The following is a 19,085-nucleotide window of genomic DNA, read 5'->3' as shown; positions in this document are numbered from 1 at the left end:
TCCAGCTCACTCCACTTTTCTGAGGTGACGGAAAAAGAGGCTTGGAGAGGGCAGAGAAGGGGGCGGGCTGGTCAGCTTGTCTCATATATTATTTTCTATGCCTGTTTTTGGCATAGAAAATGTCTTAAATCTATGCCAGCAAGGGAGCTGACGTAGATTTAAGCATGATGCATGGCTAGCGCCTAAGTTATGTAGAAGCCAGCGCCTCTACATAACATGTACATCAAGCGCCAGATGAAATAGAAATAATATCTGTTGTAGAAATATTAATATTCGAAATCCGCTCTCCAATGTCTTTGTGTAAGGAGAGGTAAAAATCTAAACCGCAGTCAGCCAAAGGTGTTCTCATGTTAAGTTCTGCTGAGCAACTGCCCTGCCCTGCTCAGTCTGCTCACCTTTATTTACTAACAAAAGGTGTAAAAATGGGCTGGCCCAAGACAAGGATACAGGAAGTGATGACATAGGAAGACAAGAATAACCTAGCCAGCTAACAAACACATGTATACAATAACCCTGCAATACAAGGTTCGGGTCTCAAAAATAGATCCACCATGTTCCCCAGGAACGAAATAAGCCGAGAAATGGCAGCTTTTCAGAAAAATGTGGAGGAGGATATTAGAAAGTTGAAAGCTAGACCTTCTTACCGAGATAATTTAACAAAACAAGAGCTTTCAGCATTAAAATCACTCCAAAAAAAAGAATTAATTACTATACGCCCTGCTGATAAGGGAGGGGCAGTGGTTATATTGGATACCATAAAATATAACAGTGAATGCCTTAGACAACTAATGGATGACAAAACGTATAAAAGGCTGAAAAATGACCCCCTAAAGGAATTTGATCAGGAGTTGAAAGAATATTGTATACAAGGTCTTGAACAGAGAATAATATCCCAGCAGGAATTTGAATTCATCTTGGGCACACAGAGAAGACTCCCAGTCTTCTACTGTCTGCCCAAGATTCATAAAGACCTAAAAAATCCCCCTGGTCGACCGATTGTATCGGGCATTGAATCAATCACATCGAATTTGTCTAGGTATATAGACACACAATTACAACCGATAGTGAAAAAAACGAGGTCATACATAAAAGATACAACCCATATTATCCAGGCCTTAGAAAGTTTAGATGCCCAACCAGAATGGATTATGGGGACCCTGGATATACAATCCCTTTACACATCAATTGACCCATCAACAGGGAATGACAGCAGTAAGACAGCAAATAAGAAGAGAAGGAAGATTAGAGGAAGCCCACGCTAAATTTATTGTAGATGGCATAGAGTACATCCTCGATCATAATTATTTTTATTTTGAGGGTGTGTACTATTTGCAGAAATGCGGGATTGCCATGGGGACCAGGTTCGCCCCCAGTTATGCCAATCTATTTTTGGCAGAATGGGAACACCAGTACATCGGGCCAAAGCTGGGGGCGCACCTGGCCCTATGGCGTCGATACATCGATGATGTGGTCTTTATTTGGAAGGGTAAAAGGGAAACTCTAGATCTCTTCTTGAAGGAGATCAATGAAAACCAATTGAATTTGGGCTTTAGTGCTACTATTAAAGGAAGAGACAGAATTCCTTGACCTGGTGATCAAAAAACAGAACAATAAATTTGTCTGTAATACTTTCTACAAACCAACGAATAGAAATAGCTTTATTCAATATTCCAGCTGCCACCTCCCAAAATGGTTAAGTAACATCCCGACCGTTCAGTTCCGCAGAATTAGGAGGGATTGTACGGAAGACCACCGTTTTGAGGAGGAGGCGGCTGGAATGTGGCAGCTATTCCGGGAGAAAGATTATCCGGACGAAATAGTAGAAAAAGCCCTAAAAAAGGTTAGGAAACTAGACAGACAGACTTTCTTTGATAGTCAGGTCCAAAACAAGAAACCACAGACAACTGAAGAGATCAACAGTAGGATTATCCTTCCCTTCAATGATGACTACAGAAAAATACAACAAATAGTAAAGACAGACGGAAAATGCAAATGTGATCGCACACTACATCCAGCACTCTGCCCTCCATGCTGGATGAGACATTGGTTTATATTTTGGCCAAAGCATAGTAAGCCACTCACCGCGTCAAGGCTGTCTCATGAGTGGTCCCTAACTCTTGTTCCTACCTGTTCATGGGCCATGACAGCCACATAAAATCCAGGGAATGCAGGTCAGCATGCAAGCCAAGTACACTTTGCTTGTAACCCCGTCCGGTGCCATTACAGCTTTCATCGGATCCAGGGATGCAAGTACCAACATGCATGCTGAACCCACCATATACTTCTCCTGGAGCAATAGTAAAGACACATTGGCACCATATACTAAATGATAGGGTGATAGGCCATCTCCTACCTACATCCCCAAAGGTTACCTTTACTAGGGCACCAAATCTGGGTATTAAAATAGCTCCCTCTGTGAAACCTAGAGATAAAAAGAGATCAATGTTGGGGACTTGGATGGATTTAAAGGGGTTTTTCAAATGTGGCAAGTGTATTGCGTGCAAAATTAACAACAAGCCCCGTAAGACTATCACAGTCCCTTCTACACAGAATACATTTGTATGGGACATCAAAGATTGCCTTACGTGCAATTCTACCGGGGTGGTGTACCTGATCCAGTGCCCTTGTAATAGACAATACATCGGTAGAACGAAATGTTTATTAAAGACGAGACTGGCTGAACATATAGCCAACATTAAGAAGGGTTATGAAAAACATTCCCTGTCTAAACATTATAAGGAGGTCCACAATAGTGACCCGGCCAGTCTCGTCTTTACGGCACTGGAAAAGGTGGACCAACACTGAAGAGGAGGTAATTTCATCAAACAGATGTCTAGGAAGGAATCTCAACGAATTTACGAGTTTGGGAGCCTGTTACCATCAGGATTAAATTCGGAGTTAGAACTGTTTGGCTTTTTGTAGGGGAGTGTCCATGGTTCGATGGAGGGTCGTAGGTCTGGCCGTGTATCGGCACTGCGACCCTCCCTCGACCTGAACCCTCCTGCCAAACCCCGTCTCTGTTGTCATTGTTATTGTCAATACTGTAGTTAGTACTGTCATCACTATGATTGTCATCATTAATTCCATTGTTGTCATCTGAGAATAAAATGTATGTAGAAGCTTAATGCATGAAGTATAGCCCAGCAACAACTATTAGTACTCCACTTTGAGACTGTATGACACATCCACAATTTTAACACTTATTTTATAACAAATGTTTATTTTTTAACAATATATTTTTTAATAATTTTTTTAACAGTTTATTAAAAGTGTAAATTATGATTGTATTACACCTTAAAAAGATGTATCCACAAATGAGGTACTTGATGAATGGATCCTCCCCTTTTGATACTTTGTCATTTATAAAAATTTGTGAGAAAAGAAAATATATCTTGAAATTAATCGAAAGACTTCTTCAATATAATCGATATATAAAAAATTCGAAAGTTGATAAATTCGAAAGTTGAAAAATCGGAAGTCTTCGATAAATGCAAAATATAAAATCGGAAGTCTTCGATAAATGTAAATTCAAAAAAACGGAAGTCTTCGATAAATATAAACTCCAAAAAATCGGAAGTCCTAGATATCGAATTTTGTGGAAACGGAAGTATTGAATCCTGAAGTTGGGTCCGGGTTTTGATGATAGCTCTGTGGAGTATATAAGGCGTATACAGACAGGTGTAGCGTAACCACTGAGGAAGGGAGAGTCATAATTCCCGAAACGCGTCTGGTTAAACGCCATACACCTGTCGAAATCTCTTTAGTCGCATGGCCATGCAGACAGGACTTTAATATTCGAAAAATCTAATTTTCAAATCTTCGAATCGAATATAAGAAGGACATCACTACCGGACCACACAGGAAGTTACGTAAGTGTAATCCCGCGAGCACTGAACGCGGTCATCGAATAGAGCAACGTGAGAATCCGGTCCTATACATCACCCGGTGCTTCTCACTCACTCCTTCAGAAAAAAACGCAGAATCAAGTGGACTATCCTTACAAAAGGGGAGGTAAGCAGCAGAACAGCCGAGAATATCTTTCTCTCCTGTCCAGATTATTTCAGGATTGACGTTGATTGCTTGAAACCTCTATAGCGCTATACAGGTATTCACAACATCGATTACCTATTATTGGGGGTATACTGGACTTTTACTGGGGACTAAGGCCATATCACAAGGCCCTATAAAGAACTCCAGATACCATCACGCCAGATGATCGAACAATAATTTTCTGGACATTGATCCATATTCACCAGCCCCATTGTGGTTATATCTATCTGTGATTTTATTTGTTTTATATTGTCACTTATTTATATCAAAGTACTTGTTTTATATTAACTTACCTGCAATAAATGTGTGCTTTATGGTAGAGTGCTCGCCCATATACATTTCTACATGTATGCAATAATCTACCATTACCACTTCAGCTAATTTTATCCACCCTTGCTCAGTAATCAATTCCAGATAAAATTACTATGATCCTCATGCATGTTTATTTACAGGACAACGTCATTATCTCCAGCGGCTGATCAGGCGCACTAGAGACAACAAATGCACGTTCCTTTCGTTATATTGTTCTCTTAACAAATGCATCCACGCCAAGCCAATAAATCCGCGTCTTGCGCGGGGGCCCTAGCCGGCGTCCACACATCAGCCAACAAAACACTGCTCTGCTGAACACATCAGTCTCCCCTGGCCCACAGCCCAGTGCTTAGCACATGGACCATTCGCCGATGGAGACCTCTGCGCCCAGCAGCTGTGACAGGACATACACGGGAAGATATCCACTCCAATGGTTTACCCTGACACTGAGAGACATAATGACAATGCACAATATATTAAATACACATCCTAATAAAATTTCCACAACAGTCCCTCCTCTTGCTCCCCAGTGTCCCCATATGCTCCCCAGTGTCCCTTGACGAATCTCGATCTTCTTCTTTGAAAAAACAGTCTTGTCTACGAAAAGTCCTGAATCCATAAAACAAAACAGATGATGGAAAACAGAAAGTCAATCTTGACACGTAGCTTCTTTTCTTCGGGAGGTGACTTAGGAGGTGGCGTTTCGCGTTGGTTGCCGGCTGGTTTGGGATCCTCTGCATCTGGTCCATGGTTTGGTCTTCAGGGCGTCTTGTCTGTTCGTGCTTCGATAACTCTGTCGATTAGACATCAGGAACATCTCACTCCGGCGTATAGAAGGAATGGAAACAAAAAACCATAAGTATATGTCTTATTTCCTTTCGCCCGGATCCAATGGAATTCCAGTGAGCCCCAAGACCTCCCAAAGCTTTAAAAAGGATTCCAACCCTCACTAGTCATAGCTCCGCCTCTGCTCTGCTCCTGCCAGTATGGGCCTGACCCTTGTCAATGGTGTCTGCTAGCAAGGCATAACCGTCATATAATTCACAGAAACCCTTCTCTGGACGCTCTACTGATGTTTCTCGGTGATCTCTCTGACTGCCTCAACGGTTTCTTTGAACATCTCATCCACTATGGACGAGAAATTGTTCAATCGCTTCATAAGTCCAACTCCCCATCCCGTCCAGCCAGAAAACAAATCCCTACCAGCTCTCCGTGCCCTTCTTACCTCCTTCCACACCATCAGTTTCTCCCAATCGGCTGCAACGTAAGATGCAGGGACAAGCTTCACCAGGACACATGAACCTCTGGCATTAGGGGGAATTACCTTATAAGCGGCTAAACCGCATAGGAAATAGTACGGACCTGTTAACTCCACACAAGAACTTCTGACGGTCATGGGCTTCCAGTAATAACTGAATAGACTGAGGGATCACTCCCTGAGTCTGAACGTCACACCCTTCTTTCCAGCAGATATAATCTGGTCTATGGGTGTTATGGTAGAGATCGGAGGTTTCATTAGTAAGGTTGACCGTTATACCTTCCTCACAACTGGAGGATCCCACAAACTTATGCCCTTTACCACATTTACATTTACCCATACAGGATTAACAAGCGAGGAGCAGGAGCCAGAGCTATTATTAAACCTATAGCTGATATTACCCTATACGAATGTAAAACTAGTGCTATCAACAAATTTCTCCTTGTGGCCCTTGCTAGTTTGAGGTGCATTTCCCTCCCTAAACATTAAACTAAACAAATAAACAAAAGTGATACTCTTCATTCTTTGACGTAGTTGAGCAGCTTCTTGCAGTGACCCGTGTGGATCCAGTTGTCTCGTCCCTCTAACTTCAGAGCGGTTGTCGTCATCAGCAGCACCTGGAATGGCTCAAGATATCTTGGCTCTAGTCCCGTCCTCGGATGTTTCTTTAGCACGACCCAATCACCTGGTTGACTAGAATGAACACTGGTTATTGAGTCTGGGTGGTGGACATCGGGTGATAACCCGTGGGGCTGCCTGTGGGCATACCTGATGGAATAAAGGGTTACAGCGGAACTTTCAGGCCATGGATCGGCCGTGATTTTTACCTTCTTTGCAAAAATCTGACCCAAGTACCGTCAAAGAAAAGGCAGTTGTGATGGTTCTCGATGTAATTCTCTACTAGGTTAGAAAAATGATTGACATTTGAGAGGTTAGAATGGTTAGTAAAAAGTTTGAAGATCGTTGTTTTCTGCACCACTTTTCCCCCCTTCTCATCGTTCTTAAAACCAGGACGAAGAGAAGCTAGATTAAACATGGTGCATCGTCTCAAGGTTAGATAGAGGGATGAGGGAGGGATGAGAGAGAGAGAGAAAGAGAAAAAGAAAGAGAAAGAGAAAGAGAAAAAGAAAGAGAAAAGCGACCCTGTCAGTAGTGGAGGTGGAAGTGACAGTTAGGGACTCACTTACCTCGGGTACTGGTTGTTTCAGTAGGCCCGGGTTTAGTGGATCCGGCCTGTTTCTGCAAAGTCAGCCCAGATAGAGCCTCCTCTGCTTCCTGCATCGGATCCCCAAACTCAGTTTACCCCTCAGGCCAGGCGTACATCACTCGGTTCTTCCGGATTAAAACTGGGTTCTGTACGCCCTGCTTAATTACCATGATTGACTTTTGCAGCCACAATTGTGCTACCTAACTTCCAGAGGGATACTCCAATTAGTTCCCTTGGACCACCTACTCCATTCTTTAAGGGGCTTTGTGGCCTTCACCCCATAACTAGATCTCATGTACTGAGCAACCGTCTGACCCCACGAGGGGAACTATGTTTTCCCCCCCGAAAATGGATCTGCCACAACCCATCCTTGGTTACCAAGACTTACCAGTGTTGCCTGCGTCCAGGGACACGCTTTTGACCATACATGGAGGGTACCGCCCGGCTCATTCTTACGGTATGTCTGTCCAACCCCGACTTTTACACAGTCTATGTCGGACAGCTGGAAATCTCTTGCACTGAGGGCGGCCTATTGCTACTCTCAATGCTATTTCCACTCCCACAGGGCATTTAAGCCAGAGCTCCTTTTGCTGGATTCCCAGTATGCCTCCTAAAGGGCTATACACACAGCTGAGCTACGCCTGTGTTTGGTCAGCAACGACTAGCCAATAATTGAGACCCGCTTTTCTCCAGCTCAATGTGGCTCCTCCAGTCAATCTCCTGCTGATAAAGTAAAAATAAATACGGGGTTAACCTCTGGTAGTTAACTGCTTCCCGACCGCCTAACGCACGGATGCGTCCTGGCGGCGGTTGATTCATTCCTCCTAGACGCATCCGTGCGTCATCTCGCGAGAGGCGAGATTTCCTGTGAACGCGCGCACACAGGCGCGCGCGTTCACAGGAACTGCAGGTAAGCGAGTGGATCTACACCCTGCCAGCGCGATCGTTCGCTGGCAGGCTGTAGATGCGATTTTTTTTAACCCCTAACAGGTATATTAGACGCTGTTTTGATAACAGCGTCTAATATACCTGCTACCTGGTCCTCTGGTGGTCCCTTTTGTTTGGATCGACCACCAGAGGACACAGGCAGCTCTGTAATAAGTAGCACCAAGCACCACACTACACTACACCCCACCTGTCACTTATTAACCCCTTATTAACCCCTGATCACCCCTTATAGACTCCCTGATCACCCCCCTGTCATTGATCACCCCCTGTAAGGCTCCATTCAGATGTCCGTATGTGTTTTACGGATCCACGGATACATGGATCGGATCCGCAAAACACATACGGACGTCTGAATGGAGCCTTACAGGGGGGTTATCAATGACAGGGGGGTGATCACCCCATATAGACTCCCTGATCACCCCCCTGTCATTGATCACCCCCCTGTCATTGATCACCCCCTGTAAGGCTCCATTCAGACGTCCGTATGTGTTTTACGGATCCATGGATGGGATCCGCAAAACACATACGGACGTCTGAATGGAGCCTTACAGGGGGGTGATCACCCCATATAGAGTCCCTGATCACCCCCTGTCATTGATCACCCCCTTGTAAGGCTGGCTCCATTTAGAGGTCCGTATGTATTTTGCGGATCCACGGAACCATGGATCGGATCCACAAAACACATACGGACGTCTGAATGGAGCCTTACAGGGGGGTGATTAATGACAGGGGGGTGATCACCCCATATAGACTCCCTGATCACCCTTCTGTCATTGATCACCCCCCTGTCATTGATCACCCCCCTGTAAGGCTCCATTCAGACGTCCGTATGTGTTTTACGGATCCATGGATCCCCCATATAGACTCCCTGATCACCCCCTTGTAAGGCTGGCTCCATTCAGTGGTCCGTATGTGTTTTGCGAATCCACGGATCCATGGATCGGATCCGCAAAACACATACGGACGTCTGAATGGAGCCTTACAGGGGGTTGATCAATGACAGGGGGTGATCACCCCATATAGACTCCCTGATCACCCCCCTGTCATTGATCACCCCCCTGTCATTGATCACCCCCCTGTAAGGCTCCATTCAGATGTCCGTATGTGTTTTGCGGATACGATCCATGGATCCGTGGATCCGCAAAACACATACGGACCTCTGAATGGAGCCTTACAGGGGGTGATCAATGACAGGGGGGTGATCAATGACAGGGTGGTGATCACCCCATATAGACTCCCTGATCACCCCCCCTGTCATTGATCACCCCCCTGTAAGGCTCCATTCAGACGTCCGTATGTGTTTTGCGGATCCGATCCATGGATCCGTGGATCCGCAAAACACATACGGACCTCTGAATGGAGACTTACAGGGGGGTGATCAATGACAGGGGGGTGATCAATGACAGGGTGGTGATCACCCCATATAGACTCCCTGATCACCCCCTGTAAGGCTCCATTCAGACATTTTTTTGGCACAAGTTAGCGGAAATTGTTATTTTTATATTTTTTTCTTACAAAGTCTCATATTCCACTAACTTGTACAAAAAAAAAAATCTCACATGAACTCACCATACCCCTCACAGAATCCAAATGCGTAAATTTTTTTAGACATTTATATTCCAGACTTCTTCTCACGCTTTAGGGCCCCTAAAATGCCAGGGCAGTATAAATACCCCACATGTGACCCCCATTTTGGAAAGAAGACACCTCAAGGTATTTTGTGAAGGGCATGGCGAGTTCATGTAAAATTTTATTTTTTGTCACAAGTTAGCGGAAAGGGAGACTTTGTGAGAAAAAACTAAAAAAAATCAATTTCCGCTAACTTGTGCCAAAAAAAAAAAATTTCTATGAACTCGCCATGCCCCTCATTGAATACCTTGGGGTGTGTTCTTTCCAAAATGGGGTCACATGTGGGGTATTTATACTGCCCTGGCATTTTAGGGGCCCTAAAGCGTGAGAAGAAGTCTGGGATCCAAATGTCTAAAAATGCCCTCCTAAAAGGAATTTGGGCCCCTTTGCGCATCTAGGCTGCAAAAAAGTGTCACACATGTGGTATTGCCGTACTCAGGAGAAGTTGGGCAATGTGTTTTGGGGTGTCATTTTACATATACCCATGCTGGGTGAGATAAATATCTTGGTCAAATGCCAACTTTGTATAAAAAAATGGGAAAAGTTGTCTTTTGCCGAGATATTTCTCTCACCAAGCATGGGTATATGTAAAATGACACCCCAAAACACATTGCCCAACTTCTCCTGAGTACGGCGATACCACATGTGTGACACTTTTTTGCAGCCAAGATGGGCAAAGGGGCCCACATTCCAAAGAGCACCTTTAGGATTTCACAGGGCATTTTTTACACATTTTGATTTCAAACTACTTCTCACTCATTAGGGCCCCTAAAATGCCAGGGCAGTATAGCTACCCCACAAGTGACCCCATTTTGGAAAGAAGACACCCCAAGGTATTCCGTGAGGGGCATGGTGAGTTCCTAGAATTTTTTATTTTTTGTCACAAGTTAGCGGAAAATGATGATTTTTTTTTTCTTACAAAGTCTCATATTCCACTAACTTGTGACAAAAAATAAAAACTTCCATGAACTCACTATGCCCATCACGAAATACCTTGGGGTGTCTTCTTTCCAAAATGGGGTCACATGTGGGGTATTTATACTGCCCTGGCATTTTAGGGGCCCTAATGTGTGAGAAGTAGTTTGAAATCAAAATGTGTAAAAAATGCCCTGTGAAATCCTAAAGGTGCTCTTTGGAATGTGGGCCCCTTTGCCCACCTAGGCTGCAAAAAAGTGTCACACATCTGGTATCGCCGTACTCAGAAAAAGTAGGGCAATGTGTTTTGGGGTGTCTTTTTACATATACCCATGCTGGGTGAGAGAAATATCTTGTCAAAAGACAACTTTTCCCATTTTTTTTATACAAAGTTGGCATTTGACCGAGATATTTATCTCACCCAGCATGGGTATATGTAAAATGACAACCCAAAACACATTGCCCAACTTCTCCTGAGTACGGCGATACCAGATGTGTGACACTTTTTTGCAGCCTAGGTGGGCAAAGGGGCCCAAATTCCAAAAAGCACCTTTAGGATTTCACAGGGCATTTTTTACACATTTTGATTTCAAACGACTTCCCACACATTAGGGCCCCTAAAATGCCAGGGCAGTATTACTACCCCACAAGTGACCCCATTTTGGAAAGAAGAAACCCCAAGGTATTTCGTGATGGGTATAGTGAGTTCATGGAAGTTTTTATTTTTTGTCACAAGTTAGTGGAATATGAAACTTTGTATGAAAAAAAAAAAATCAATCATCATTTTCCGCTAACTTGTGACAAAAAATAAAAAGTTCTATGAACTCACTATGCCCATCAGCGAATACCTTAGGGTGTCTACTTTCCGAAATGGGGTTATTTGTGGGGTTTTTCTACTGTCTGTGCATTGTAGAACCTCAGGAAACATGACAGGTGCTCAGAAAGTCAGAGCTGCTTCAAAAAGCGGAAATTCACATTTTTGTACCATAGTTTGTAAACGCTATAACTTTTACCCAAACCATTTTTTTTTACCCAAACATTTTTTTTTATCAAAGACATGTAGAACAATAAATTTAGAGAAAAATGTATATATGGATGTCGTTTTTTTAAAAAAAAATTACAACTGAGGAAAAACTGAAAGAAACTTCAATAAAAACCTAAAAAATAAAAATGGATTAGTAGAAGAAGACCTGTAAACAGGAGAGAAAAACAAACAACATATAAAACTTCAGTTAAAGACAGTCTTGTTACATAAATTGAGATTTAGTAAAAAGTTAATTTTAACTTAAAACCCAAAACTCAAATTACAAAACCTAAAACCTTAGGAACACATACAATTGTATAGGACTGAGTTAACAAATCAATGTCTTGGAGGGTTCCCCTGAAACCGTACAGGAGAATTTCTACCCACCCAGTCATTGAAATGTTAATTTGCCCAGCCCCAAACAGCTTCAGATTCATACCAGAGAAGCAGGATTTAACATTTCAATGTCCCAAAACCGTTTTTTCCTAGGGGAAGGGATTCTATTCAAATGTACGTCTTAAGAGTTAAAATGGTTGATAAAGACCTTAATGTACCCTTCTTTGGCACACAAAAATTAGAAACTCTACTGAATTCCAAGAACCAATCTCTTTCCTCTCTGAGATTCACATTTTCACATTTTAACCGTTCATATTGTGATTTAAAATCTGCTTCATTGATCAAAGACCTTGGCTGTCCCTGGGTTCTCTGCCTTTGCAAAGAACCATGTCTGGGACCATTACCCCACCTTGCTGAATAAACCACTTTACTTCTAGGTGTGGTTCTGGGGTACTTAACATACCTGTGTCTGTTGCCATTAGCAACGTCACAATATCATGCAATGTGCCCGTATTCCCTGCATGCAAAACAAAGGATAGCTCGCCTCCCTGCATAATACCTTGTCTGGGCACATGGAGATTTGACTTGGCGCACAACATTAACCATCCTAGCATGACTAGATCCCACACTACTATCTGTATTGAGTCCACTTACCACAGACTCACCTGATGAATCTTCTGGCCTTGTGTTAATGCTTCCAACTCCAGGGTCAGACACATTGTCCATCTCCATTCCTGAGTCGGTTGCACTATCTGAACCACAATCCTCAGACTTCTCCATGGTTACTGCCCATACATTGCCTCCAACCCCAGACACATTACTCTCCAACGGTTGTTTCAATAACTCTGGCAATTCCCTTACAGCACCCTGTGCATGCGTCAGGCTTTCAGATAACCATTCATTCTCCTTGCGCAGCTCAGTATTACACCTCACAGTACATTCAGAATTAGCGCTAGCTTCAGCTGCCTGCTGGACAAGAGTTCTCAATTTAACAATTTCCACTTTTAAATCTTCCATTTCTCCTTCCAAACTCAGCTTCAGCCTACAAGACTCCTGATATTTATCCGCTATCCACCCAGCAGCAAAAATCAGAGCATACTTGCCTTTCCTTTTGCGCCATTTTTTGGTACAGATCAGGTTTGCTACACAATTCTGAGCCTGCAGCCATGGATCAGTAGATCCCTGCATAGCCTGAAGAATGGCCGCCGTGTCCTTCAACTTTGCAACTTCTTTAAAAATACTTTCCATTGCACAAAAAACAAACACCACAATAGTTGCTACAAAAAAAAATACACACTAGTACCAATTTCTAGGAGTTGTCCCAATACTTTTGGTACAGAACCTTTCTACACTGTAATACCCGTATTAATTATGCCAAACAAGTCTACAATTAAAAAAAAAAGATCCGCTCACCTCTATTCTCTCAGGATAGGTGCTCCAAACCAAAATTTGAGTCACCCCTCAAAGTTTGAAATATATAGTAAAAAGAAGATGGAATGGTCACTCTTATATGGAAATATAGGACACTTTATTAAGCATATATAATAGAATTATGTGCAATAAAATTACAATAAAATATTAAAACTAAATGTTTGATCAATAATATATTACAAAATGAACAAAAAGCAGTATTGAATGAGTGCTGGTGGCTCCAAAATAAGCCCCTCTCTATCATTCACATCCAGACTTGTTAAGTCCCAGGTGCGATGGTTCTGTCTAATTGCAGAGGTAGGTTGGTGCAAACAGCATTCATTCAGCTAAAAATCCATATGATAGCAAAATACATCAGATATATAAAAATCATGAGGTATATAATCCTATAATCAATTAAAAAGAAATGTCACACCCTCGGATCCGTAAGTCTCTGGATTTTTGTTATTCACTTGTGTTTGAACACAGTTTATTTAAACGTCTGTATCAAAAAGCTGCTGCAAACTGGTTAAATAATGTCAGTTTTCCTGCTGCTGACTGTTGCAATCTGCTGTTGTTTGATTCAATTGCAACAGAAAATGTTTACTTGAATATCCAGCAGCAGTACGTTTGATTATTTACGATACTTCTTAGTGTGATACCCACTACGGCTTACCTTCACCCGCGCCGTCGGTCAAAACGGGACTTGCTGCTGAGCTCTTACTCCGTTGGGTCTGCCGGCGTCCCGGCTATGGAGCTGCTCGTGTCCCACGTGTCTCTCACAGGTGATGTTAGAATCAAGTCCAAAGTGAGGATCACGGAATTCTCTTTGCCGGCGCTATTGGATGACGTATCGCAATCTTCTAAGATGGATGGATTCCTTTTCTTTATAGTGCACTTAAGTTGAATAGGAAAGTGGGGTATTCATCCAAGTTTTCTTGACGCCAGACACGTTTCGGGGAGACGCTTGCCCTTCCTCAGTGGCATAGTCTACAATTCAGTGTAACAGCCACAGATATACAAACATTTAGCAGAATCATCAACTATAGGACGATTTCACCACTAAACTGCCACTAATGCTCACACAATGATTCCTGTATCAGACTGGTCACTGCGCTATACCATAACCGAACACTCAACTTATATCCAGAACAAAACTTATCAAAACAAAATCAAACTGTACATAGAAAGGTTGCAAAAACAATCAAATAGCTTTCCATAGCAAACTAACTAAGATGGCCGACAGAGCACATGGTAAAGATGGCTGATAAGCACATGGTCATAAAGATGGTCGACAAGCACATGGTCATCACACAAAGGAAATCAAGATAGTGTCTACAAAATCCAGCAATAAAAACATTTTCTATATTTCCTGTTCCCTGCCCCCGAAACCAGAGCAAAACCTCCACTCTGTGGGTGATTTACAGGTTAACAATATAAAAATACTCTCTAAATGCTGTCTCTAATGTACAAACACTAAAACCAATTGCTGCCTCTATAAACCTCTATAAAATTGCCTCTTACAAAATCACAGTAACATAAAAGTTAAGAAGTTACAAAAAAACACAATACCCTGTACTATCAACTCAGATCCACCAAGAACTACACAACAGAAAAACTCTTACCTTATCCTTACACAAATAGAGCGAAAAATGTTCTTTCAAAAAGCAGAAATTTTCTCTGACACAGCAGACAAAGCTACAGTTTACTATTCCCCGACTTTTACCTGCTGTGCAGAGAAAAAAATCTGTTGAATCCTTCCAAGCTCGCCATCTGAAATATAAATATTATCTGTTGTAGAAATATTAATATTCGAAATCCGCTCTCCAATGTCTGTATAAGGAGAGGTAAAAATCTCAACCGCAGTCAGCCAAAGGTGTTCTCATGTTAGGTTCTGCTGGGCATCTGCCCCGCCCTGCTCAGTCTGCTCACCTTTATTTACTAACAAAAGGTGTAAAAAGGGGCTGGCCCAAGACAAGGATACAGGAAGTGATGACATAGGAAGACAAGAATAACCTAGCCAGCTAACAAACACATGTATACAATAATCCACCATTACCACTGGAGCTAATTTTATCCAGCCTTGCTCCGTAATCAATGCCAGATAAAATTACTATGATCCTCATGCATGTTTATTTACAGGACAACGTCATTATCTCCAGCGGCTGATCAGGCGCACTAGAGACAACAAACGCACGTTCCTTTCGTTATATTGTTCTCTTAACAAATGCATCCACGCCAAGCCAATAAATCTGCGCCTTGCGCGGGGGCCCTAGCCGGCGTCCACACATTAGCCAACAAAACACTGCTCTGCTGAACACATCAGTCTCCCCCGGCCCACAGCCCAGTGCTTAGCACATGGACCATTCGCCGACGGAAACCTCTGCGCCCAGCAGCTGTGACAGGACATACACGGGAAGATATCCACTCCAATGGTTTACCCTGACACTGAGAGACATAATGACAATACACAATATATTAAATACACATCCTAATAAAATTTCCACAACACAGAGCCATAACCTTTTATTAAGTCCGGCATCTAAGATAATAAGTAGGGTTGAGCGAACCCGAACTGTGAAGTTCGGGTTCGTACCGAACTTAAGGATTTTTGGACCGCGGACCCGAACATTTCAGTAAAAGTTTGGGTTCGGTGTTCAGCGCTTTCTTGGCGCTTTTTGAAAGGCTGCAAAGCAGCCAATCAACAAACGTTTATCTGTGTGACCTTAGAAGCAATCACAGCCATGCCTACTAATGGCATGGCTGTGATTGGCCAGTGCAGCATGTGACCCAAACTCTATATAAGCTGGAGTCACGTAGTGCTGCACGTCACTCTGCTATGCTTATTGTAGGGAGAGGATGCTGCTGGTGCTTTAAGGGAGATAATAGGACAGAATCTGTGATCAGAACTCCAATTGAACTCAGCGATCTACATAGATTTAGTTGTGTGGGTGCAGTGCACAATCTTTTTACCCTGCCCTGAGCCCAGTGACAGAAAAAAATACCTTTTATCTGTCTGTTAGTTAGGCGGGCGGCGACGGCCATTTTATGCAAGCTCAGTGCACCAGCACTGAATCTGAGCTTTTGTGACATTAAAATCCAAGCTTGAAATACTGCATTAATAATCTGCTTTTAAAAAAACACCCTTTTTTAGCAATATACAACATCTGGTGCATTTGCAGGATTAGTCAGTGTGCAATTTAAGCTAGAAATACAGAAATAATTTTCTGGGTTTTTACAAGCACCCTTTTTTGGCAAAATACACTATTTTACAGCCCTTTCTGCACGTGTGAAATTCAAGCGTTATATACAGCTTTCATATTCTCTATTCTATATACAGCTTTCTAAAATTCTTAATATTGCAGCCCTTGCTGCATCTGTGATTGTTAAAAACAAGTTTTAAAAAATTAAATAATTTTCTGGCTTTGAAAAAACACAAATTTTTTGCAATACCCAACATCTGGTGCCTTTGCAGGATTAGTCAGTGTGCAATTTAAGCTAGAAATACAGCCATGATATTCTGGGTTTTAAAAAACAACCTTTTTTTTGCAAAAATGCACAATTTACAGCCCTTGCAGCATCAGCACGTGTGAAATTCAAGGGCAAAAAATTTTAATTGCGGCCTAGTCTGGATCTGTACATGTGAGATACATACTTTAGATACTGTGGTTATATTCTGTTATTTGAAAAACATAAATTTTGGGCAAAATTGCGGCCTAGTCTGGATCTGTATGTGTGAGATGCACACTTTAGATACTGTGGTTATATTCTTCTATTAATAAAACACCCTTTTTGGGCAAAATACACAATTTTACAGCCCTTGATGCATCAGAACGTGTGAAATTCAAGGGTTATATACTGCTGTCATATTCTGTTATTAAACAAACAGCCATTTTGGGCCAAAAACTTAATTTTGCAGCCTTTGCAGCATATGTCATTGTGAGATGCACCCTTTACATACTGTAGTTCTATTCAAATATTTGAAAAACAACCATTTTGGGCAAAAAACTTTAATTGCGGCATAGTCTGGATCAGGACGTGTGAGATACACCCTTTAGATACTGTGGTTCTATTCAGTTATATGAAAAACAAACATTTTGGGCAAAACACTTTAATTGCAGACTAGTCTGCATCTGTACGTGTTAGACACAACCTTTACATACTGTCGTTCTATTCTGCTATTAATTAAACCCCCATTTAGGGCAAGATCCTAAATTTGACAAATATGAGGAGAGCGTCAAATAAGGGACGTGGCCCAGGTCGTGGTGCTGCTGGTGGGGCTCCTGTTGCAGGGAGAGGATGTGGTCGATCTGTGCCAGCTACACGCACAAGTAAAACCCCTTCCTCAGGTGCGAGTAGGCAACAGAACCTGCAGTGGTATTTGGTCGGGCCTAATGCGGCTTTACGAATGGTGAGGCAAGAACAAGTACAGGCGATAGTAGATTACGTTGCTGACAGTGCCTCCAGTTCCTTCACATTGTCTCCCACCCAGTCTCCTGCTGAAAGATCAGACTTGGCACATGCAGCCCATGTCCATCAGTATTTCACCTCACCCCCTTGCAAATCAGCCAAGCAGTCTGAGCCCCAAGTCATGCAGCAGTCTCTTCTGCTTTTTGATGACTCTGTTAGCAGGGTTTCCCAGAGCCATCCACCTATCCCTGCTACAGAAGTGGAAGAGATTGAAAGCACCAATGCCCAACCACTTATGTTTCAAGATGAGTACATGGGAGGACCATCGCAGCACGTATCGGATGATGACGAAACACAGGTGCCAACTGCTGGGGCTTTCGAAAGTGTGCAGACTGACAAGGAGGGCAGGGGTAAAGACTGGGTGGAAGATGATGTGGAGCGGCCGTCGCCTAGACAGTACGCCTTCTACTGCCCACCGCAGCAAGGGACTGAGCACACCAAAGCCAGCTCCAAGGAGTTCCCTGGAGTGGCAGTTATTCAGACATGTGCTAACGACAAGACACGAGTGGTTTGCATGCTGTGCATTCAGAGCCTGAAGCGAGGCATAAACGTTCTCAACCTGAGCACAACCTGCATGACCAGGCATTTAAGTGCAAAGCACGAGCAGCAGCGGAGTAGACACCTTAAAAACCAAGAAAGTTATCTGTCTCCTCCTGCTTCCTCCTCTGCTGCAGTCTCGGCCTCTTCATCCACCTCTGGAGTGACATTGCCACCTGCCACCCCGAAAACAGAGGATCTGCCAGCAACACCACCACCTGGGTCACCAAGCATCTCCACAATGTCCCACGGAAGCGTTTAGCTCTCCATCTCCCAAACACTGGACCGGAAGAGGAAGTACCCCCCTACCCCCGTGATCCCTAGCCCTGAATGCCAGCATTTCTAAATTACTGGCCTTTGAAATGCTGTCATTCCGTTTGGTTGGGACAGAGAGTTTTAAAGGCCTTATGGCGCTAGCTGTCCCACAGTTGTGCCCAGCCACCATTACTTTTCCAGACGAGCCATCCCTTCCCTGGACAACCAAGTGGGGGACAAAATCAGGTGTGCACTGCGCAACGCCATCTGTGGTAAGGTGCACCTCACTACGGATACGCGGACGAGTAAGCATGGTCAGGGACGTTATATCTCCATAACAGTACACTGGGTAAATGCAGTGGCGGCTAGGCCTGAGGCGGATAGCAAATTGGCGCATGTCCTTCCACCACCGAGAATTTCAAGGCGCTTCAGTTTTCCTCCTGTTGCTTCCTCCTCCTACTCCGCTTCCTCATCCTCTACCGGCTCCTCATCCGGTCAGCGTAACACCTTCACCACCAACTTCAGCACAGCCAGGGGTAAACGACAGCAGGCAGTTTTAAAACTTATCTGTTTGGGGGACAAACCTCACACCGCGCAGGAGCTGTGGACGGGCCTTGAACAACAGACCGATGAGTGGTTGGTGCCAGTGAGCCTCAAGCTCGGCCTGGTAGTGTGCGATAATGGGCGAAATCTCGCCGCAGCTCTGGGACTAGCCAGTTTGACGCACATCCCTT

The sequence above is a fragment of the Bufo bufo genome, chromosome 4 (assembly GCF_905171765.1).
Source record: "Bufo bufo chromosome 4, aBufBuf1.1, whole genome shotgun sequence".
NCBI classification, from domain to species: Eukaryota; Metazoa; Chordata; class Amphibia; order Anura; family Bufonidae; genus Bufo; species Bufo bufo.
This window is presented reverse-complemented; position numbering follows the sequence as displayed.